This window comes from Ambystoma mexicanum, chromosome 10 (genome assembly GCF_040938575.1).
Source record: "Ambystoma mexicanum isolate Mex_15411 chromosome 10, UKY_AmexF1_1, whole genome shotgun sequence".
Classification (NCBI taxonomy): domain Eukaryota; kingdom Metazoa; phylum Chordata; class Amphibia; order Caudata; family Ambystomatidae; genus Ambystoma; species Ambystoma mexicanum.
In genome coordinates this window covers 1,474,988,138-1,475,013,416 of record NC_090932.1, presented here as the reverse complement: position 1 = coordinate 1,475,013,416, position 25,279 = coordinate 1,474,988,138, and the positions used below count along the sequence as shown (strand labels likewise).

At 46.7% G+C, this 25,279-nt stretch overlaps 1 long non-coding RNA gene across 1 annotated transcript in view; it reads right to left on the bottom strand.

Moving 5' to 3' along the window:
- Nucleotides 1–769: 769 nt before the first annotated feature.
- The window catches only part of LOC138492430 (uncharacterized), a 39,359-nt gene continuing 14,849 nt past the window's right edge, over nt 770–25,279 (bottom strand). Inside the window, exon 2 of the long non-coding RNA XR_011276202.1 lies at nt 770–898. This is a non-coding gene — a long non-coding RNA (uncharacterized lncRNA). The remainder of the gene's footprint in view (nt 899–25,279) is intronic.

The following is a 25,279-nucleotide window of genomic DNA, read 5'->3' as shown; positions in this document are numbered from 1 at the left end:
GCTTATGATAAGAGCTGTATTGGAGTGGTGCTCTTAATTTCTCGAGGTGGGCATAGCCATGGAACAGAGCAAGAAAGGTAAAGGAGTGGCTGGACCTGCAGACAGCACAGTGGTGGGCGTGAAAGAGACAGACTGATCAGAGTTTAGAAATGCAGGCTGAGATGTGGGATGTCTCGGCAGACAGAGTTAGCCAGTCAGGGCAGGTGGGTGAGGGCAGCCAATGGAGAGATCGGAATACAATGAGGAGGAATGCAAAGCGGGAAGGGTGTTGCATGAAGAGCGGTCGTGCATGAAGGCGGTGGGCAGAGGTGGAAGAGGCGGATGGGAGGTTGTAAATAGTGTGAGTTGCAAAGTTTAGCATTTTTATAGATGAGGGAAAAGGAGTAGAGAGGAAGGCCCAGGAGGGGGGTCGAGCAGTCTAGTAGGTAGAGGGGCAAGAGTGGAAATGAACATTTTAGTAGAGCGGTTTTGCTGTGGGATGGATTTTGAGTATATTCAATGCACTTGACAGTAGGACATTGTTATATTTGCCTTTCATTCCCATGTTCCCTCCATGTTGCCCTGTGGGCTCTTTAAAACAGATTTTTTTTATATTTGTTTATTGGCTAAGTCAAAACTAAACTTAACAAAATTGTTAAAAAAAACAATACAACAGCATACATAGACATATAAAACACATATTACTTTAGCACTTTACAGCATAATTAGCCATCATACAAATTACATTATCCATTAAGTCATATAACATTGTTAAAAAAGCGTCAGACCATTTTTCCAAAATACCTCTTCATCAAATGACTCAATTTTACCCACACACTTGGAAACATGTAGATTACAATTTCTGTTCACAGCTGGACACATTATGAGATGTTTCAAGGATTCAATAGATTCACTATCCCTACAGAAACGACAAAAACAAATTTCCCTTGTCAATTTCCCATGACAAACTAATATTTCACGTGTCTTATAGAGGTTCCAATGAAAGCAAACAATTCATATGTTGTGCCAGGTCATCCACACATTTGTGTCCATGAACAAGATGAGGTAAACCTTTTTTGTTGATGGAATTTATCTGTTAAGTTAGCCCACTTAAGCGACTTTAAAGACCTCTTAACCATGTTAGGATTATTTATCAGGTCCGACCCTGATAAACCCAGGGCTGACAGCATTAGTACACAATCCACCTCAAATTCTTTTAAAGATTTAATTCGTCCCTCCTTCATCAACCAACCAAGATCGTAATTTTAAGAGTTTGTTCCGGAAGTTGGAAGCTTACGAAGTAGTTGCAATTTGTTCCACTTAACCACATCAATAATTCCTCCAAAGCCCAAGTGAAACAGGATTGCTGACGTTGGCACAGAGTTTGGAATTCCCAAAACACAGCGCCATAACTGACTCTCCATTTTGACTAAAATGGCTTCCACCCAAATGGGGTACCTTTCAATTCCATAAGTAAGCTTAGGGATTACAATCCTTACGTAGAATTAACTAAAGGAACCATCGAGAATTTGCAGAATCTTCTTTTTAAACAAATCATCTGAGAGATGAGCAAGTCAATTATTTTTTAAATACTGGAAAATCCCTAACCTTATTTGGCCTACTGAGGATTACGAAACGCAGATATTTTAATTCTGTTACCTTTTCCAAACTCTGTCGACCCAGATACTAATTTGCCTTTGGGCTTTCCCCTACCTTCATAAAGGTTCAGGATCTTTGTTTTGTTGTTAATTTTTAAACAGTTTTCATGTACATATTTTTCAAACAGTGTTTACAGCCTTTGGAGGCCTATGGGGCTACAATCAATTAGCAAAAAGTCATCTGCATATGCCATAAAAAACGCATGCAGGTGACACAACCTAGAGGGGGCACAAAAGACCCTGAATCTATCTTTTCCCACATGTCTGAAACATATAGGTTAAAAAGACAGGGTGCCAGAACACACCCCTCTCTGAAACCATTATGTACTGGGATTTCCCTAGTCCGATCCCCTTCTACATTCAGCCTCACCTGGATTACAGTCGATTAGTGTAATCTCCTGATCAATTTCCACAGACCAGGAGGTATCCCCAATCCGTCACTTTAGGCCATAGTTTGTTTCGACTCACCATATCAAAGGCTTGACTAAGGTCTATGGATGCAACAAATATTATCTTGTACTTTCCCTCTACTGTAAGCTGTTGACAGGCTTCAAAATAACCCCATTGAGCTCCGTTCCCTGGCATTTTCCAAAGCCTGTTTACCAGCAATAAAGTAGCCCGGAATCCACCGCCCAATCCTCCAGATGTTTAAGCAAGATCGACGCAAAGATTTTACTATCTGTGTCAATAATGGAGAGTGGTCGGTAGTTTCTAGGATCTGAATGTAGACCTTGTTTGAATATGGTGGATTATTTGGGCAATTCTCCAGGTTGTAGGGAATTGATCTTTTTGCTTTATATCCCTAAACAAGACAGATAGAATAAAGGCCCAGCCACTGGTATTCGCCTTGAATAATTTATTTGAGAGATTATTTGGCCCTGGGGCCTTAAAGTCACTCGCTTTTTGAATACATTCTGGAGAATCCCTCTATTAATGGTGTATAGACTCTTTAAATGAGAAATCCATTTGGCTTCCGCCACTGCATTTACTTGTACTGCCATCTACACATATTTCCCGGAATTAACAATAAACCAGTTTTTTTCTATGAGAGTCCAACATGCTCATTGAGTCATGATTTTGGAATTTTGCTCTGTCTCTTAGCCCAATTTTTGTATATAAATACAATTTTGCAAATGTTCATATTCTTAGCTAGAGATGGGTTCATTTTTTTAACCGATCTCACTAATGCTTTCATTTCACATTTTTCCAATGCTACCCTCTTACTATATACCTGGGTGTTCCCTTTAACATGTATATCCTTCTTTGAAGGCTTTCTCCTTACTCCCTGAAGATTAGACAAAATCGTGTCCTCATATCTATCGATTGAGAACAAACCCATTTTATGCTGCAAATCGGTTGTTAACATCACCTTGTCGATCATATTATTAAATCTTTCATTCAGGCCTTTATTCATATAATTCTATTACCCCCAAGGTTGGCCATTACCTTTGATTCACACTTTCCACGTTGGGTACACAACCTGGGCAAATTCACGGAACAAGACAAGTAACAGGGATCACTCCATGTGGTTGCCTCCACTGTAAATTTAACACATTGATTAAAAAGAAATTGGTCCATAAAGCCATAGTCCAATGTAGAACGCAGCTTTCCCTTAAACAAGTAAAATGTTATGTTTCTTCTCCAGCATTGGATCTTTAATGGATTCACATGCTGTGAATATTCTCCGTCGTCAGGCTGGGAACCTCAGTCACTTTAACCTAGCGTTTTCCTGTTGAAAACCTCGACATTTTAGTGTCATATCAATGTCCTTTTTGGATGCTTTAGTCCCCACCAATAGGACGTAGGCTATAAATAGCCCCGCCCCCGTGGCTTCCCTTCAGATTTCAACCGTCTACAAACTGTTGGGATCACCTTGTGTTTGTTGTGTTTTTTGCATGTGCCTGTGCTCTTTGCGTATTGAGATGGCTTCTGGGACTCCGAAGAAGTCTCTGTTCTGGCCCTGTGCGACTTGTGGGTTGAAGAAGGTGAATGAGGGTGAGGGGCATATGGATTGCCTCTACTGCCTTTACCCTCCTCACTCTGCTGACACTTGCGAGATCTGTAGAGGATTTTCGCAAAAGACTCTTAAGGACTGCAATCAGTGGTTGGTGTGTTGGCTTAATGAAGGCACCTACCTGGCCTCGGAGGTGGGATCGGTCTGGTCCCTGTCCTCAGAGCTGTCCGGGAAGGCAGCAGAACATCGCCAGACGGCGTCGGCTGAGCCTCCAGCTAAGAAACCTCGGCCTGCTACTGTGTCGGAGGTGGGGAAGAGCAGTAGATCCTCTTTGAGTAAGCAGCTGTCGAAGGGGGCCTCTTCGTCCAAGCATGGTCAGTCAGACCATTACCGAAGGTCTGGTGGTAGGCCCGAGAAGTTGGCATCGCAGGAGAATTTCAAGAAGGACTCGTCGTCGAAGCACACCTCTTCGGGGGACCGTCACAGGTCGTCCTCTAGCAGGTAGTCCTCTCAACACCAGTCCAGCGCGGCCAGGGCGGTCGGGTCTCCTGTAAAATCTACACCGCAGGTGGCGGTTCCGACGACATCCTTGTCAACGGGAGTTCTGTCGTCGATGGTGGCTATTCCATCTATGGTTCCGTCGTCAACGGTTGTGTCATCGGCTACAGCGACAGTGGTGTTGGATAAAGGCCCGATGCTTTTCTCGTCATCGAGGATGGACACGGACAGTTTGTTGCCGATGAGTGGGGCTTGGCAGTCTTCCGCCTTTGACTTGCTTCTGCCCGATACTATTCTACATCAGGACACGGCAGCTTTTTGGTGTCCTCGGAGGTGGACGACGACTGGGAGCCGGTGTTGGCCCCGTCGGCCTTGGGACTTCAGAATGTTGGACAGTCTTTGTCAGCGGGTGTGGGGGCTGGTCCTGCTAGTTACCCACTGCTGAACCTGCAGTCTCCAGGTTCTGTCCACGCTGCAATCATTATTAGGCCAGCTGGATGCACGGTTGCCTCCGCTGAGTGGAGTCCCGGTGGGGGCTGTCATGGACGCTGCTGGTGTTCCACCGTGTTCGTCTGCCACGGCTGGGTTGCCGGTGCCACGGCCGGTGAGTGAAGATCGCCCGCGTTTGTACCCTGAAGAGGGTGAACTGCCAGAGTCGGAGTTAGATAGTGTGCCTCGGGACACCTTGTCTACTGGTTCATCATCGCCGATGAGGGACGATGCGTAGGATACGGATGGGAGGTGGAACTGCCTTGGAGTCTGGCGCAGCCTTCCCCACCCGATGATGTTGGGGCGTTCCACGCCATGATGGCGAAGGCGTGTGTGGAATTTGGGCTGACACCTGAAGAAGAACGGAAGCAGTGTTTCTTGTTCAATCACATGGGCAAGAGACGGAAAGCGGTATTCTCCGTGCCTATTATGGACCACTCGTGGCAGGAGGGCCTGCCCACAATGCGGCATCCCTTTTCAGAGACTGATAAGTCATTGGGGGCTTTGCAGAGTGGGTGTTCTTCTTTTCGCTCTTTTCAACCATTCTGTGGGGCTTAGTGGGGCTTAGTGTAATGCCCGATTTGCGTCTACCAGAGACCGCGGTTACAGTCAGTCAGGTTATTCCTCCCAGCGGTATCGGAGATCGGCGCAATCGGCGCAGAACAGTCCGGACTTTCATGCCAAACGGAAGAGGGGGGTGCAGCCCTCCACCACTAATGGGAGGCAGGCTAAACCCCAACAATGGCTGTCTTCAGAACAATCTACTGGGGGGCAGGGTGGCGATGCACATGGACGAGTAGTGCAAGATTACGTTGGACCGTTGGGGGTTGGACACGGTGCATCTAGGCCACTCGCTTGAGTGTTCCCCAGTTTCCATTCCTCCAGTGTATCCCTCACCTTCCCATCCTACGGCAGGAGGTAATCCTTATGCTACAGAAAGGGGCTATAGAATTGGTCCCAGTGGCAGAGAGAGGGCAAGTGGTCTATTCCCGCTACTTTGTAGTGAAGAAACCCAACGGCAAGTGGCGACCCATACTGGATCTTCGTGCGTTGAACAAGACTCTGCAACGCCTGAAGTTCAAGATGCTCACTCTTCAGGAAGTTATCCGGTCGTACAGCCGAACAAGTTTCTGGCGTCTTTGGATTTACAGGACGCATACTTCCACATTCCCATGCGTCGGCGGCACAGCAAGTTTCTGCGCTTTGTTTTAGGAGAAGATCATTACCAGTTTCGGGTACTCCCGTTCGGGCTAAAGTCGTCCCCCCAGGACGTTTATCAAATGTTTGGTGCCAGTGGCAGCGTGGCTCCGGCGGGAGGGTCATCACGTATACCCGTACCTAGACGACTAGCTGGTGCGAGGCTCATCACCAGGCGAGGCAGAGGAAAGTCTTGGTGCTACCATGTGGCTGTTGCAATGGCTAAACTTTGCCATAAACTTTGAGAAATCCTTTCTGTCGCCTTCCAAGGACTTTGTGTTTCTGGGGGCAGAGTTTCGGACTCAAATGGGACTAGTGAAGCCCGCGGGCGAAAGGGTCAGGAAGCTCCTGCAAAGGGCAGCAGAGTGGAAGGTATGGCGCAAGGGTGTCCGTCCAGACCTACATGTAGCTGCTGGGGGCTATGGCGTCCTGCATTCCACTGTTACTGAACTGTCGTCGCTTCATGAGGCCGGTCCAAGAGTTCCTCGCAGACCGGTGGGCTCAGAGTCACGGCTCTTGGTCAGACAAGTTGGTGATCAACAGCGCTCTGGTGGAGACTCTTCGCTGGTGGCAGTGCTCGGACAATCTGGTTCAGGGCATGCCGTTGCTGGAACCGGAGTTCCAATTTACAATTGTGGCAGATGCCTCTCAGACAGGATGGGGGGCACATCTCGGCGGTTCACAGGTTCAAGGCCTGTGGTCTCGAGTGGAGTCTCGGTTCCACATCAATGTGCTCGAGTTGAGAGCGGTACATTGGGTCCTCAAATCGTTTCTGCCACGCATACGTGGTTCAGGGGTGAGGGTGTTGACAGACAATACCACCGCAATGTTTTATCTCAGGAAACAGGGGGGCACGCATTCCATGGTGCTGTCGAATGAAGCACAGGAACTTTGGCATTGGGCTCTGTTGCACGACATTGGCATTGTGGCGTTTCATCTGCCGGGAGTGTTGAATGTGCAGGCAGACGTGCTCAGCAGGGATGTAGGCCAGCTCCACTAATGGCAGCTGAAGGAGCAACAGGTGTCCATGATCTTCCAGAAATGGGGCCATCCTCTGTTGGATCTCTTCGCAACGAGGGAGAACAAACAGTACAGGGAGTTTGCCAGCAGGTGGGCTCACCCGGAGTCTCTGGGGGTTGCGTTCTCGTTCCCGTGGACGACCGGTTTGCGTATGCCTTTCATGCATTTCCGCTCATCTGACGGGTCCTCCAGTGGATTCGGAGATACCCATGCCGTGTGATTCTGGTGGCTCTGTTCTGGGCCAGGCACCCGTGGTTCTCGGATCTTCTTCACCTGTCGGTGGCAGGGCCGATTCGGTTGGAAGCAATGCCAGACTTTGTCTCAGGACAAGGGCATGGTGTGGCACCACAATCTGGGGTCCCTCAGCCTGACGGCTTGGTTCCTGACTACGCTGAGTTTGGCCTGCTAAGGGTTTCCAGTGACTGTCACCGAATTTTGGAGGCGGCAAGAGCACTGTCCACAAATGTTTCCTATGCATGTAAATGGAAAAGGTTTTGTGTGTGATAGGGAGGGGGGAGGACTGTAATGTGTAACATGTTGATGTAATATCAATAAGCAAGTATATGGAAATGTCCTACATGTTGGTTATGTTTGGTGTGTTGTTTACAAAAATAATAATAAAAAAAATAACATAAGGTTTTGTGTGTGGTGTAAGGGCCGACCGGGGGTGGATCCTTTGAAGATTTCCCCTGAACAAGTTCTTCCCTACATGTTGCAGTTGGTGGAAAAGGGACTGGCGTTATCATCCATAAAGGTACACATGGCAGCGATTTTTAGATTTACTTGGAGGCGACATGCGGCTGCTCTATTTAGTGATCGCCTAATCAAACATTTCTTGAAGGGGTTGTTTCGGACTTTTCCTCCGGTCAAGAAGTTTGCGCCGGTTTGGAGCCTTAATGTGGTTCTTTCGGGTCTGATGAGACCGCCTTTTGAACCACTGTCGATGGCTCCTTTGCAGTTTCTGTCATGGAAGGTGGCTTTCCTGGTGGCCATTACTTCGGCCAGGAGGATATCTGAGTTGCAGGCATTGGTGGTGGATCCCCCATACTTGAGGTTCTTGAAGGACAAAGTTGTGTTGACTACAAATTCACACTTTATTCCTAAAGTGCCAACGTTTCACAAACTCTCTTCTATTGTTTTGCCTTTGTTTTTTGCTTCAGCGTCCACGCCTGCTGAACAGGCTCTGCATTCGCTGGACGTAAAGAGGGCGTTGAAGTTTTATTTGAATCGTACTCATGATTCCAGGAAATCTAAACAGCTGTTTGTGGCTTATGGGCCGTCCATCAAGGGACGGGCAATCTCCAAACAGGGACTGTCTCGTTGAGTGTCCTCTGCTATTTCGTTCTGCCACACTAAAGCTGGAAAGCCTTTGGGAAGGACTCTAAAGGCACACTCGATGAGGTCTACGACTTAATCGGCGGCATTATGGTCGGGGATTCCGCTGGTGGACATTTGCCAGGTGGCCTCCTGGGTGATGCTGCATACCTTTACCCAGCATTACTGTCTGGGGCAGCAGCATGGTGATGTGCAGGTGGGACGGGCGGTCCTGCAATGCCTATTTCAATAAGGTAAGCCCTGCAGCTTTGGGGTGATTTCTTTGTTGAACTTGATCACTGTATGGGATTTATTGGTCTCATGTCTGTGATTATGTTTCTGTATTGGTTTGCATTTGCACTTCACCATGCATGATTGGTACTGCTATGTAATCTATTCACAACGTGCGAATCCATGAAAGATCCAATGCTGGAGAAGGGAGTAGTTTCTTACCTGTAACTCCATTTCTCCAGCGTTGGTATCTTTCATGGGTTCACATGCGCCCTCTGGCCGCCCCTGCATGCAAACCTGAATTGGGTTGCCTCCACTTTGGAGGTTAAAATCTGAAGGGAAGCCGCGGGGGTGGGGCTGTTTATAGCCTATGTCCTATTGGTGGGGACTAAAGCACCCAAAAAGGATGTTGATAGGACACTAAAGTGTTGAAGTTTTCCATAGGAAAACGTTATGTTACAGTGACCGAGGTTCCCAGCCTGACGACGGGGAATATTCACAGCATGTGAATCCATGAAAGATACCAACGCTGGAGAAATGGAGTTACAGGTAAGAAACTACTCCCATCCCCTGTTAGTGATCCATTCACCTTAAGTAACCCCAAGTTCCTTAAAGACACAAACCATTGGTCACCATTATGGGATTTCTTCCGCGAAAGACCTTGAAAATCTGTCCTACTAGGGGAGTCAAGTTCCAGCTCTCCCCCGACCGACATGTGCAATTTAGATCCCCCACCAATGCAATATGACCATTTGCCCTTCTAGCTCTCCATGTGGTCACTGTATTTTCCAATAGTTTCAGGAAGTATTTTAATGGTTTAACTCCCTCATGCCAATACATATTGATTAATAAAACCCACATTTGATCTCCCACCTTGTTGGTGGCAAACTCAATAGCCAGCACACTTGACTCAGAAGCAACCTCCTTAGCCAGCATAATTCCTGACCCTTGTTTTATCAGGGTATTAAAGCCACCCTTTGGTCTTCCCACCACCCCCCTGCAGACCGCCTGAAGAAAAACCTCATAAACGCCAATACAGGGGGAGTTCAACAACCGGTGGTCTTGAAGGCAAACAAATTCATGCGCTCTTAATATCACATTAAGATCTGGAGTCTTAAGTACACAGTGACCTCTGGAATTCCATGAGACCAGACTGGCCTTCCCATTACCAACTAGAGAGGATGTTGTGCCCTTGTCACTCCAATCATTAGATATTGCAGGTAGGAGACTAGACCAATCTTCATTCAAATTGCACACACTATAACTTTTCTCAGGGAGATAAGCTAAGATTTTTTCCCATATTCCCCAATTTCTTTTTAAGTTATTTGCTGGGCGTTGGTCATTTAACCTCTTTTGAGGGCCATTAACTCTCCTGGTTTCTGTCGATTCTGTTGCACTAATTTTAAAACCCTAAACCACGTAATAGTGAAAATTCACGCAGAATTATGTCAGCCACCAAACTAGACCCCACATGCACACTGACAACGTGTGTTCTAAGTGGGTGACAACATTCCACTCTCTCAATATCCCTAGTTCCAATACCATAAAGATCTGGAATTTCTGAAAAAAGTAACAGAATTGCTGTGCTGTTCAAGATCAATCGTGGATCTTCCTTAAACAAACTCTGTATCTTAATGTAGCGTTTACCATACATATTTCCCCCTTAAGTTACCTTTTAGGGGTGCAGACAATTCCCTGTGACCTGACTCTACCCCCTCGACTTCACTCCCCTACTATCACTTATGTATGAGAATTGCTTGTTTATGGGCAGTGATTTAGATATCACACACAGTTTGTCATACAGTGTCCACAATCCCAACGTTTTGTTCTGGTAACTACAGCATGTTGTTCAACCATTTCTTTCACCTTGACAATCAATGTATCCAACTGTAGCCCTCTCTTCTCTATATTCACTTCCCTAACCTTTGTCAGTGATGGATTACTGAGTAAAACATTTTTTTGATGGACTGAGTCTGCTGGGTCGTAGTGGGTTTGGGGATTTTCCGAGGAAGAGGCTCTTGTGGGGTTTTGTACTACTACTCTTTTCAATGATTCAATGATATCCAAAAATTGTGACCCCCTGTTTTCCTTGGGCCCTATATCTGTAACAAAACGCGGCCCCAGTAGGTCCCCACCCTTGGAAGCCTGTGGGGAACAGACATGTATGTGAAGAGGAACATAATTTCCCTTCCCATTCATCCTTCGCTCGAGGGGAGCAAACTCACTATCTTACTCTGTTTGGACTGAAACTGCATAACACACTAATGATTCTTTGGTTTGGTTAGAATTTTGCCCAAAAGTGATTGCTGAGCCCAGAGATGCTCCCCATGAAGCAACATCAGCCACTTTGTCGAGGGGGGCTTCCCTTGTTGCCCCTTGACTTAAAACGCAACATTTGTATCAGTTTGTGTCGATCCCGAAGATGATTCCTTTTTGGAAGAGCCACCCAACCGTAGCCGTAGAAGTGGTAGGCTGTTGCTGGTCAATTCGTGATTCAAAGGAAGACCGTCGATAATCCGCGGGCCGGACATTGAGGCATCAGAATCCGATTATATTTCCACTTTTTCGGAGAGGCCGTCCGTAATTGCTTTCTGTAGATGAGCTGGTTTGGAGGCTTCCCCCTTCTAGAAACCTAGATCTTTGGTGCATCCGGAGCCCTCTGTGCACTCGATAGCAGAATGTGATTTAGCAAAGGCGTCTTTTATATATCAGGTCGCGAATGAATTTGCAGGAAGATTGCCTGTTATGTGAGGCCTGCCATTTTTAGCTTTTTGCTCCTGCTGATTTACATGTTTCCGTTTTTATGTATAGCTTTCCTTGGTGGAGAAGAAATTGAAATGATGACCTCTTTTGCCTGAGAGGTATTGCCTTGGCCACACGACTCACTTGTAAGACCCCCCGGTCAGCCACAGAAAGGTTTGGCTGAGCCTGAGACAACATTTCCGATTCCTTTACCATTTCAATTGCCCGGGTCAGGTCCAACGGACCCCTTTTTGATTTAGTGGAATTTTGTAAAAAGTGAGCTTTCAATTCGGCTTCATTTGAAACGGCATCCAGTTTCTTTAAAATGGAGACTAGGGTTATCGAATGAACCTGTAATTAATGCTTTATTTCCTCACATAAGGATGTAAACGAGGAGAGCACGTAGTTTAAAGCAAAAAGGGAGGAGGCATGGATTTAGGAGCAGGGGGGTAGATGATGTCATATTTGGAAGAGTTATCGGATAAACTTCTTAACGATTTCGTTGGGGCTACTTTAAGAAAGTTTGATGATTTGCCCCTTTTGTCATATGATTTAACTGTCCCATATAGCTTCCCTCATTTTCTTGTTTGGGCAACATAAAGTCATTTGATCTGCTTTTTGGTTTTCGATTCTGTCTTCTCTTAAGGTGCCATAAAATGATGGGTGGCAGAGAAAACAGTTGGATGGAAGGATATATCGGGGGTGAAGGACGGGAAGGGGATGATGATTTGTGTGCCATCAGCCGAAAGGTGGTAGGAGATGCCGAAGGAACTGATATGTTTACCCACTGATGATGTCTAGAGAAGGGGGCTGTGAACAGATCCTTGGGGAACGCCCACTGGGAGTGGAGGGAGTGGTGGTGCCAGATGGGAAAGGAGCAATTCAATGGATATTGGCAATCCAGTCAATAGCAGAGGCGTAAATGGCAATGTTAGAGAGGATGCGTAGGAGAGAGGTGTGGCCCTCAGTGCCAAAGGCAGCAGACAGATCAAGGAGGAGAAAGGAAGAGAGTGCAGGGATGATCAGCGCAGAGGAAGTGGGAGATGTGTGTGGAGCACCTGCTGCGCAACACGTCAGAAGGGAGTGGAAGAGTCCATTTGTATCCAGGTAGTCACACCCCACACTCTAGAATGTTCCAGTTATTCAATTTCCACTGCTGTCTGCTACATTATCCCTCACAACAGATGTGTTACAGTGCATCCGGGGCCACAGTCCCCTAGTTCCATGTGCTACGGCCTGGATACACTTGCCTTTTTTGATCTTGCTGTGTTTGGAGCAGTGCTGCACAACGGTGAAAGAATGGGGTGCATTGTGCTTTTAACCAGAGATTAAAACAATTGGGGTCGGATTTTACCATGGGGGTGGCATTTGGGCGCAGCCAGAGGTAGCAGCTGCTACCCCTGGCATCCTCCTTGCTACTCCTGGCAGTGCCTCTGTTAACCTGGGTCAAAGAGGCACTGTCCGTGGCATCTAGAATTGTGTGTTTCTCACTGGCATCCATTTCAATATAGAAAGGAAACAGCAGTCTAAATCAGTGGTATTCAAACTGTGGGTCGCGACCCCCTAGGGGTCCGCGGGTGCATCCCAGGGGGGCCCTGAGAGCTCAGCATGAAAAAAGATTTTTTTTTTTTTTTTTTTTTTTTTTTTTAGATTGGGAGAAATGGGCAGGGGTGGCCCACATGGGCGGGCTGAAGCATGAAACTGTCTCAGGCAACAATGAAAAAGTGGCCCACAGTTGTAAATGGATATTCATTCCTTTAGTCACAGACTGGGCCTCATTACTACTATGGCGGACCAGTAACAACGGTGCTGGTAAGCTACCGGCACCGTTGCTACCGTTCCGCCATAGTAAGAGTTGTGCTCGTGGGTGCTTGACAGCCCCCGCCAGGTCTGACCTCAGCTCGTCGGATGCACCAGCACCGTTATTAACGGTGCCGGTGCATCCGAGCTCTCCCTTCCCATTTGAGCCATATGGGGCTCAAATGGGAATGGGGATCTACCGGCACCTTCGAAAGGGCAATTATCATGTCCGCCTAACTCGGCATGACCTAGTAATTGCCCATTCGCGGGTGCCAGACCCGGATGCAACTCCAGTGGCAGCCGTGCCGGTTTTACCGGCACAGCTACCGCCAGAGTAGTTATGAAGCCCACTGTTTCAATAGTACCCAAAGGGGTGCTTTGTGTTAAAATGTAAGTAAATTGTGATATATTCAGCAACAATGGTCAACATTACTAACTGCATAGTGGCCCCTCACCCATTATGGAGGAGCTAAGGAGCCAGCCCAGTGAAACAGTGAGCACTCCCTCAGCTGCTTTATCCAGCTAATGGAGTGCTCCTGGGCTGGCTGAACTGTCAAAGGGAAACACTGTTTCCCTTTGACAGTTCAGTTTAGTTCCCCAGCCGCACATGCTCACTGAGCCATGCAAGTGCTGGGGCGTTTTGCTTCGCCAGCATTGCATAGCTCATTGGAAATGCTGGCTGGGGCACTGCATGTCTGTATGTCCGAGAGGGAGCTCCTGCGCCTCCTCGCACATACGGACAGAGCAGCTGGAGCAGCACCCACACACAGGCCAATGCAGAAGGTACGTTTATGTTCATTGTTTTTATTTAAACATGTGTATGGATGCGTTATGAGTGAGTGTATGGTGATGGATGCTCATGTGAATGATAGAGTGATTGCTGTATGAATGTGCAGCGCCTTGCATATACACATAATCATGTTCATTGTGTTAGGACCAGTGGGGCCCAGGGGACAGGGATGGTATCTTTTTACCGGACATCTATCATTCAAAACCCTCTGCCTTGTCCACAAGGCTTTCTGGGGCCTCGGTCCAAAATACCTTCAGCTATTCCTCCGCAAATACCTCCCCTCTCGAGCTCTTCACTCCTCTACCTCCAACTCCCTCAGGGTCAGTCGTTTATCAAAGAAACGAGCTGGGGGTAGATCTCCGTCTTCGGCTGGGGCCTCCCTCTGGAACAGCGCCCTGCCACTCTAAAACTTGAGGAGAACCATCTTTCTTCCTGCACTTATCAGACCTACCCTGTCTGCTGCCTTAAACGTAGCACTTGCAAATTGCTGGCTGCACTACCACTGTTTGTTGCCTTTATTATTTATTTATTGTTATTTATCTGTTTCTCCTCTGCTTCGCACTTTCCACTTCTCCCCCCTTCCATGCACTTTTCCCCTCACACTTGCGCGTTCTCAATGTCACTGGGCCTAGTAAGATCGCTGTTTTATTCTCCTCTGTTCCCCTCCCTTGCCTTGTCACGCTCTGAAACACTTGTGTACGAGCGCGATAGAAATAAAATATCAATGCCTGCCCCCTGGACTCCCAGCAACAATTGCAAACTGTTTGGCTATTTACCCATTTTTTGTTAAAAGTATGCTCTACAATGCAACATTTTAACCTATTATTTAAAAAGAAATTCACAGGGGGAAACCCCCCCGAACCTCCCCTTAATGCCCTTCCACTTAAAAAAGATTCACCAGCCGCCACTGGCCCTCAGACTGTGTTGGGAACGGGATGGGGGAACCGAGGGACTATGGTGGGAGCACAATGGGCGGGAACCATGGGATAGTGATGGGAGCAGAGTGGGGAGAGCCCTGGGTGTGTGATGGGGTGGGGAGAGACCAGCGACTGGGTAGGAGTGGGATGAGGGAGCCCAGCGACTTTGATGGGAGCAGGTGACGGCGCGCAATATATACTGTCCATTTGGCATTTCTGGGGGGTCCCGACCTGCCCAAATTTTGCTCAGGGGGGCCCTGGCCAAAAAAGTTTGAAGACCACTGGTCTAAATCATTCTTTTATCATTTAAAAAAAGAAAACACTACATTCATTGTGTGAAATCGGCTTGTAATGTTATGGACATTTGTATAGCGCCTCTCGCCATTGGGATTGTCCCAAGGCACTTTAGGTAGAACGCCCTGGGGGGACCGAAGTCCAGGTATGGCAGATTTGTTTGCATTTTAGCCAATACCAAGGTGGGTGGGGTGGCTACGTCCCTGTTAGTCGAGCTGGCCTCTGGATGGGTGCTGAGAGGTGGTCTGGATAGTAAGCAAGAGCTGGAGAGGTATGTTGAGTTATATGAATGAATTGTTTTCGTGGGGATAGCTGCATTCTTATGGCAGAGGTGTTGTGCAAAGTGTCTTTGGGGTATGGTAGCCGATTGCGTGCGGGTGGGTGGCCATGCCTTCGGCTAGTTTCCATGAGCATGCAGTGTGTTACATACCCGTGTGTTCTGGCTGGTTTCTTTGTTGCTTAAATGCGCTGAATTTGGAGTGCTCCGTGCTGAATTTGGAAGGGGGTGAGTTCAAAGTGCGGCTGGATTTTACACATTGTCTCTATAAAATGCATCTAATATAATACATTGGCCAGACTCCAACATTCAGCAGGATTCAATATGCCTAGTCGCTTAAGGGTTAAATGATTTTCAAGGAAACATTATTCATAAACTTCTTCTATTTAAGGCAGGCTGGTCCTCTTGGAGGGTGCATTTTTGCCAGAGCATCGTTTTTGTTATGATGCACTAGCTTATTTATAATGTGCTTAATACCCAGAGGTTTGTAAGCGCGGACCCGTGGATCGAACCTGTGGTGCTCCGTGTCGTCTACGTTGCCACTGAACAATCCTCCCCAGACATGATGTTGTGGCAATATGTATTTTCACAGATTAGGTTAAAGCAATAATGCACGTTACTATTCATGAATAGGAATGAGCAAAACGTGTTAATGGTTTTGACAAGGGAAACTCCTGGATAGCTCAGGGGCAAGGTGCTCGCCTTGGAAGCAAGACTGCACGCGCTTAGAAACCTCTGGGTATTAAGTGCGTTATAAATAAGCTATCATATCTGTTGCCCCATGCCAATGTTATTCTTTCTGCGGCAGCACTTGTATTTGCGCATGTATAATCTGGAAAATAAAATGACGCACCTTAATGCAAAGAAACAAACAAATACGGGATCAACTATTCCCAAATCACACATGCAGCGCTTCATTGTTTAGCACTGTCTAAAAGGTGAATTCTATTTAGCAAGATACTATGTGGATTCGCTTTGTGGCGCAATGACTAGCTGAGGAAGTCTACATGTAAGACGCCTCCTGAAGCCCCCCCAACCCGACATCAGAGTGGTTTGAGGGGGAGGTCAGGCTGTATCTGTGCCAGAGGATGTAGACTTGGCATATTAGGCCAATGCGGGGAAGACCAGACAACTCTCAGGTGAGGCTGTAATTGGCATAAGATGGCAGCGCCCCTCTGCTGTGACAAGTCTGCCAGGTGGGACCAAGCCTGATTTACATGTGGTCTTTCCCCTTCTCTAATGGCTTGGCAGGCTGAAATGGCACGTGCCTGAGATGAAGAATAGAGTGCCCTTGTTGGACACCTGCACGTGCCTGGGATGAAGAGTGGAGCGCCCGTGTTGGACACCAGGCACGTGCCTGGGATGAAGAATGGCTCGCCTGTGTTGGACACCCAGCACGTGCCTGGGATGAAGAATGGCTCGCCCGTGTTGGACACCCAGCACGTGCCTGGGATGAAGAATGGCTCGCCCGTGTTGGACACCCAGCACGTGCAAGGGATTAAGAATGGAGTGCCCGTGTTGGACACCCTGCACGTGCCTGGGATGAATGGAGCGCCAGTGTTGGACACCCGGCACGTACCAGGGATGAAGAATGGAGCGCCCGTGTTGGACACCCTACACGTGCCTGGGATGAAGAATGGCTCGTCTGTGTTGGACACCCGGCATGTGCCTGGGATGAAGAATGGCTCGCCTGTGTTGGACACCCGGCATGTGCCAGGGATGAAGAATGGAGCGCCCGTGTTGGACACCCTGCACGTACCTGGGATGAAGAATGGAGAGCCCGTGTTGGACACCCAGCACATGCCTGGGATGAAGAATGGAGCGCCCGTGTTGGACACCTGCACGTGCCAGGGATGAAGAATGGAGCGCCCGTGTTGGACACCCAGCACGTGCCTGGGATGAAGAATGGCTCGCCCGTGTTCGACACCCAGCACATGCCTGGGATGAAGAATGGAGAGCCCGTGTTGGACACCCAGCACATGCCTGGGATGAAGAATGGAGCGCCCGTGTTGGACACCCGGCACGTGCCAGGGATGAAGAATGGAGTGCCCGTGTTGGACACCCAGCACGTGCCTGGGATGAAGAATGGCTTGCCAGTGTTGGACACCCAGCACGTGCCAGGGATGAAGAATGGAGCGCCCGTGTTGGTCACCCGGCACGTGCCAGGGATGAAGAATGGAGCGCCCGTGTTGGACACCCAGCACGTGCCTGGGATGAAGAATGGCTCGCCTGTGTTGGACACCCGGCACGTGCCAGGGATGAAGAATGGAGCGCCCGTGTTGGACACCCTGCACGTACCTGGGATGAAGAATGGAGAGCCTGTGTTGGACACCCAGCACATGCCTGGGATGAAGAATGGAGCGCCCGTGTTGGACACCCGGCACGTGCCAGGGATGAAGAATGGAGCGCCCGTGTTGGACACCCATCACGTGCCTGGGATGAAGAATGGAGCGCCTGTGTTGGACACCCTGCATGTGCCAGGGATGAAGAACGGAGCGCCAGTGTTGGACACCCAGCACGTGCCAGGGATGAAGAATGGAGCGCCCGTGTTGGACACCCAGCACGTGCCTGGGATGAAGAACGGCTCGCCTGTGTTGGACACCCGGCACGTGCCAGGGATGAAGAATGGAGCGCCCGTGTTGGACACCCTGCACGTACCTGGGATGAAGAATGGAGAGCCCGTGTTGGACACCCAGCACATGCCTGGGATGAAGAACGGAGCGCCAGTGTTGGACACCCAGCCCGTGCCAGGGATGAAGAATGGAGCGCCCGTGTTGGACACCCTGCACATGCCTGGGATGAAGAATGGAGCGACAGTGTTGGACACCCTGCACGTGACTGGAATGAAGAATGGAGTGCCCGTGTTGGACACCTCTTGAGTTGAATCTCTTTTTACACACTTTTATGTGAGACTTCCTTATACTACTGCATTTTGAAACGTGGGCAAGGAAATCGTGATTAATTGCGATTATCCATTTTGCTGCTCCCCGAAAGCCATCATTTGGATTCCAAAAATGAATGATCCTGGGGGCTGCCGCTCTGCCATCTCTCTCGCTGGGACGCCGCCATTGTCTTGGAACCAGCTGAATAATTTTGCTTGGCTCGATTTAATAACGAGGTATTGCTTGTATAGCGCTTTCCATGGCTTATTTGGGTTCTCGTATACTTGGCAAATAAAATGTTTATGAATATTACGCAACTATAATTGGGCTTCAATTCGCACTGGGAGAATGGTTGGTTGTCTGTGCAGTGAGGAGAGTATGGCCATAATTACACAGCAAATGCCATCTGCCTTTGTACCATTTTTACACAGAAGAGAGAACACAGTCTCAAGCAGACACGGAAATCTTCCCTCTGTGTCTGCCCCATCTTCCTTGACTCCTTGCTGTCTATGATTCACCAGGTTAGCGCCATTGCATCCTCGGAAGCACTCACAACCAAAATCATCAACGCGCTCAAACCCTACCTGTCAACCAAAAATGGCCTCTCTATAGCTAGGGCTAACATTGGGCCAAACGGGATTATTGTAACGCCCTCTTCATGGGCACCTCTGCCAAAAACCTCAACAGGTTACAAGTAACTCAAAACAATGCCCTCAGAGTGGCACTGAGCATCCCTAAAAGGGAACATCTCTCACAGACCAGAAGAGATGCGCACTGGCTTCCAGTTAAAGAGCGCATTCTATCCAAAACTAAGGCCATCACACACAAATGCCTCTCGCACGGGCCCCCCTATTTATCTGAAAAAATAACACCAGTCACGTCCACCAGACCCATCCGAGCCCACCTTTCCAACCAGATCTATGTGCCCACCTTCAAAAGATCTAAAGTGGGAGGCTCCAGCTTCCAACATCTAGCACCAAAATACTGGAATGCCCTGCCCACATCATACACCGTCTTCCGTAAAGCCCTTAAAACCATACAATTCAATGAATACATGAGAGTGAGCACTTCATCACTTTTCCCTCCTGCCCTCCACATGAACTGTACCTAGCACACACCCTAGAACTGGTGCCTTTGCGCATGACCCAGCTCCTCTTTAACCACGGAACTGTGTATGCCAAACAGACTACCACTCTCACTGCAACTCTTTTGTCTCTGTTTTTCTCCATGACTATCCACTAGCATTGTAGTTCCTCCAACGGGTCCCATTGCAACCAAGGGACAGCTATTGTAAGTGTAACTCTGACTGTTTTCTAACCAGGTTTTGATTGTCATCATTATCCTACTCTGTTTTCCTCTGGCAACTAAGTAAGCCTCCTGTAACAGCGCCACAGTGCTTAAGGGTTGATTTGTGTGCTTTATAAATGTAAAAATTAAAATGAGCAGTGACTGTTCTATGTGAACTTCAGGCAGTGTGTTGCCTTTCACAATAAATAAACGAAATGACTTTCATGGAGCGGTACATGGCCGCACTTCTTATAAAGCCATCAGGGTCCATACACAGATAGGGAAGATAGCATTCCATGACAGAGCTATCTTCCTGGGTCGCATTCGCATGAGGTGTTGCCAACGAGTGAATTTATGATGTGAAAAAGACTTGTTTGGGGTTTGCAGATGTTCCCGGTCTTATGAAGGAGCCTTGGTTTTACTAAAGGGGATGTCTCAGGAGGTGCACATCAAACACTGCCTAAGTTGCCTTGATTCATCGAATGAGTGGCTAATTGTAATTTACTACCTGATTAGAAGAAACTAATCACTGTGGAACAGCACATGCTGATGACATAAAAAGCCATTTTTAGGGGTTGTGCTTTTTGGTTAGAAATAGCCATTGAAGCAACAATATATAGGTAATGTTTAGGGTCCTTGTATAGGGGTTTGCCAAGGAGGACCATGGAACACATAGTGTATCTGATATGCAAAATAATGGACGTTGTGTATATAAACTGTAACTTTGTAAGACGTGGCGAGCAAGTTGTGAGTGCAATTCCAAGGCGTTGTCTAACACTCCCAGCCATATTGCATGTAATAAAACCTGTTTTTATTGCAAGACTTGCACTCTTATTGCCACTTGGATACATGATTATCGAACAGGTTGCGGGTTTACCCTACACTATGGCATGTCATTTTATACTGGTGCTAAGGGGAAAGACAACATGAGTGTTTTTATATTTGGGGGGCATTTGTGTACCCAAGAAAGATATGTTTTCTTACTATGGCATTTTTTACTTTCTTTAAGGGCAAAGCCAGCATGATGTTTTTCTTACATTGTGGGGCATTTGTGTAGTCAGCAAAGACCTGTTGTCTTACTATGACATCACATTGTATACAGGCTTTAAGGGGAATCCAAGGTGAGGGTTCTCAGATATGGGGAAGGGAGGTGGGGAAGAGGGGGTGGACGATTGTGTGGCCAGCAAAAACATGGGGCCTCATTACAGGTCTGGCGGTAACCCTTCCTGTGCTACCGGCGGGTTGGCATCGGACCTGTAAAACAATTACTGGTGCCTGACTTCTCAGTGCCACCGTGAGATTACAACTCTGGCAGCCTGGGAAGTCAGGTGCAGGACTCTATGGGAGTGGGGACACGGAAGTGCTGTAACCGTTGCTAACGGTGCCGGCGCTTCCGTGGAGTGTTTTCCTAACGTGGCCGCTGCGCCCGGCAGGGTCAGACCTGTTGGGCACATCGGCCACGGCAGGCAAACATTGAGTTTGCCGGTCTGGAAAGAAGGGTGCCGGTGAGCTTACCGGCACCCTTGTTTCTGGACCGGCAAACTTATAATGAGGCTCATGCTTTCTTATTGTGGCATGGCATTTTATCCTGGCGTTAAGGGCAAAGCCAACATGATGATTGTTCTTACATATGGGTGGGCATTTGTGTAGCCAGCAATGAAATGTTTTCCTACTATTGCCTATTGCATAGCAGTCTATATTTGAATTAAAATCAAGGCTGAAATGAGCAATCTTAGATACAGGGTGGAGGGCATGTGTCAGCCAGCAAAGACATGTTTTCTTACCAGGGCAAGGCATTTTATATTGGCTTTAAGGGCAAAGCCAAAATGATGATTTTTCTTACATATGGGGGCCTTTGTGTAGCCAGAAAAGACATGTTTTCTTACTATGGATGGCATTCTATAAGCTGTAAATTGCAAAGCCAAGATGAGTGTTCTTAGACATTGGGGCAGGTGGGGCTTTTTTATAGCCAGCAGAAACATGCATTCCTACTATGGCATGGCATTTTACAATAGCATTAAGGGCAAAGCCAACATGATGAGTGTTCTTACATGAGGGAATATTTTTGCAGCCACCAAATACATGCTTTATTACTTTGGATTGTCATTTTATACTGGCATTGAAGGCAAATCCAACATCAAGAGTACTCTTATATGGGTGTGTGGGGGCCTTTCAGTATTCAGCAGAGATGTGTTTTCTGATTGTGGCTCTGATTCATTTCCAGGCATTAAGGGGAAAACCAACGTGATGAATGTTCTTGCGTGGCCATACTGCCCTACATTGTTGCAACCAGTCTGGGCAGTTTTTCTTACTATGGAATGCCATTTTTTACTGGCATTGTGGTAAAACCCAAAAGGAATATTTTGTTATGTGGGGATAGGGCCATCTATTGGCGTGGACATGGTCTCTTATAGTATCATACCTAGCTTTGTGGGCAAAGTAAAAATGCGTATGTTCTTACGTGGAAATAGTGGCATATATTGGTGCAGCCAGCATAGACATGTATGGGCGAAGTCAGCATGAACATTCTTTTTACAATAGCATATAGAGGGCAAAGGCATCATGAAAATGTGCTGGGAAATGCTCCTGTGGGCTGTTGGTGACTTGGCATCTCATGGATTTATTTGCCATCTTACCCACAAAGCTAATTGTAAACTTTGTGGCATTTTACTAAATTGTTCACCGAACATGTGTTGTAAAATGCATCATATTAACACATATTCATAGTAAATGAATATGTGCCGCCAGATAAAGGAATCACCAGCTACCCCTGCACTTGAGGGTCGATTCCAGTACTTTCTTCTCTGATCTTCTCTGATTGTGCTGCTGACGAGACCAGCAAGTAAGCAGATGTTTCTGAATAAAGAAATGACAAACATGTTAGATTTTCCATGGCAGTGCAGAAATGGAGAGAGAGACAGAGAGAGAAAGAAAGAGATATACTGTGAAGTACAGCCCCACACAGTAAACTTCAAACAAACCATGTTTTGTGTCTAGAACTTTGTTTTTGTGTGTGGCTTTGGATGGGCTCATGGACTTTGGTGCCCGTGGCTTTGGATGGGCTCATGGTCTCTGATGCCTGCAGCCTGTATCTGTTTCAGGGGGATGGGAGTTGAGGGTTTTTGAACCCCAGTTTCCTTTCATTATTAACAGTGGGTCTACCTTAAAAACAAGACCGCGTTCATCCTGAGCGGTTCTCTGCAGTCAGAACCAAGGTAGGAGCAAAGTACCTGCAACAGTGAGCTAGCTAATGCAGCGCGGCCTTTTAAGGTGGAGATGGGCTCACAGGCTATCCACATGCATATTACGATACAAAGGTGGACATTGACGAACCAACGTTTTCAGAAAAGTAACCAAACTGTGCCCCAAACTCTCCTGAAGGTCATCAATTGCAAGCATCATATTGCAGCGGGTGAGTCCAGCAGTACCAGTATTTTCATAGAGTAGAGCATGTGCAGCAAAGAAGTTACAGTATCCATGGGTAGGTGGAAGGATTGCAGTGCTGTATAAACATGTGATTATGGCCAATCGTTATTCCTTCAGAGCTCTTGTTCTCTGTCAATGCATTACTTATAGAGTAGAATGCTTTCCTTATAGAGTAGAATGCTTTACTTATAGAGTAGAATGCTTTATTCACATTGCAATCAATTGGCTGCAGTCTCTTCTTCAGGTCAACCTTTTAACGTTATTTGTAAAAGGTAAGCCCTTTGATTTGGGTCACGTCAATAATGATCTGGACCGGAATGATGGCATTTCACTCATGTCAAGGGTGCGTTTGCGATGATACACTGGAAAACAATTTATTAATTTTGAAAATGTACATTTAAGAAGGGCTAGCAATTGAGACTCACTGTAATAGGCTTTAATTGATTGTGAATTACATAGGACATCTCTAACATAGGGGTAATGATAGATTCATACAGCAGAATGATTTTCCCGCAGCTGAAAAGTTTGCATGTGAAATGTGCGAACCACAAACGTTTTGTACATTTCCCATGCAAACACACGTTCAAAACCCCTACATACCCACACCCCCACCCACAACACCCCCCCACCCATACACTCAACACACCCCCACCCACACCCCCCAACATAAACAAACCCTACTTACCTTTTTTACACGCTGAGTCCCTGCAGTGCCCGTTCCTTTTCACTTCTGTGATCGGGAATTTCACTTCTGTGATCGGGAACCGGTGCTGCAGGGTCCTTTTCCTTTTTTTTTTCGGGAGCTGCAGGGGTATCCCCCGCAACCCCCGCTCACTATACTCTAAAGAGAGTGTTGCGGGGGATAACCCTGTAGCCCCCACAGTCTTTTTTTTATGCTTGCCTACAATGCTACCACCAAAGGTTCGAACTTTTGGTGTTCGAACTTTTGGTGTTTGAACCTTTGGTGTTTGAACCTTTGGTGGTAGCATTTTTCTGACTTTTTGTACATTCTGACCTTTTTTTTCAGTCCGATTGTACAATTCCTTATAAACAGTATCTTCGTGCTGAAGGAGAAGCACAGACGCTAACTAATGTTCGTTTTTGCGATTTGCTCATTATTATATTTGATTTTTGATTTCTGACTTTCTTTTGCATCCCTTTATTTTATTTTCTTACCCACCATATCCTTACCTTTGCCCAACCCTCCTAATCTCTGTCTCTATCTCTGCCAAAATTAATAATTTTGGGGAAAAATCATAAAATATGAACTGATTAATTGTATTTAACATGCAATTGTATTTTTTATTTGTTCATTTTTCATTTTAATTTGACACATAGTATTTGTCCAGTTTTGAAGAAGGCCAGAGGCTGAAACACGTGTCACCTTTATGGACAAACTTTATGAATAAAAGCTTTACAAGTGATGCAGTCTGTGTGTTGGCATTGTATAATGCATTACAATAATGTAACCTACAATTTACTAATGTCCCGACAATAACTGGGCGGTCTCTCTCTGAAATAAGAGCTAACAGAGGCTTCAGGAATATAGGATGAAATTAGACAGTATTAACAATTTCATTAACCTGCAGGTTGCAATTGGGGTTGCCTGCTAGATGCAGCCATGGTTCTTTACCTTCGATGAAGACACGGTTAGGAAACGCACTGTAGAATATTAGCCAGTTTCTTCTTGGACCCAAATACAATGATTTCAGTCTTCGAAGGATTCAATTGAAGCTTATTCTCCAGCATCCAATGTTTTGTTTTACCTGCGCAAGATAATACTCTGTCCATTGCTTCCACTGGTTGTTTTAGCCGAACATAAATGTGTGCATCTTCGGCATACGAGCGGTATTGCAAATCAAATTGGGAGAAAATACTCTCCATTGAACGTATAAATAAATATTGCAAAATATGGGGGAAAATTAGATACAGATTCCAGGTTGTTGTGTAAGATTACTGATGATGATGGACGATTATCTACTGTTTGTAGCACTCACATGTGCCTTATAGCAACTGCTCACTCCCAAGAGTGTCACTAATGTGGCTGTGCAAACAGAAACACCTTTCCGATACTGCCCATGATTCCTATAATGTCTCTTCTAAATCTACGAACTATTGTAGAAAGCGTACAAAGAAAAGGTCACAGCAAAGAAAAAGTCACAAAATAAAAATATCTCAAGCTATGATGTATAATGAAAAAATGAATGCCATTAAGAACAATAGGTGCATAGCACATATGGGTTGTGCTGAAAAAAGCATTGTGATGGTAGATGATAACATAGATGAACTGTCCATCCCCAAAAACTGTTCCAACCAAAAATTGAACAAATCTGCATTTCTAAAACAAGCAGCTGAGAAAGAGAAACTAGTAGTTCAAATACACCATTCTGGTGACCTCTCTGATAATGAAAAGACTGTATGTAAGAGCGGAACATACAATATTAGGAACTACATGTATGACTCTGCAAGCAACCCAAAAAAGGGGAAGAGCACCTACAGATTGCATGTAGAACCTAAACCCCCA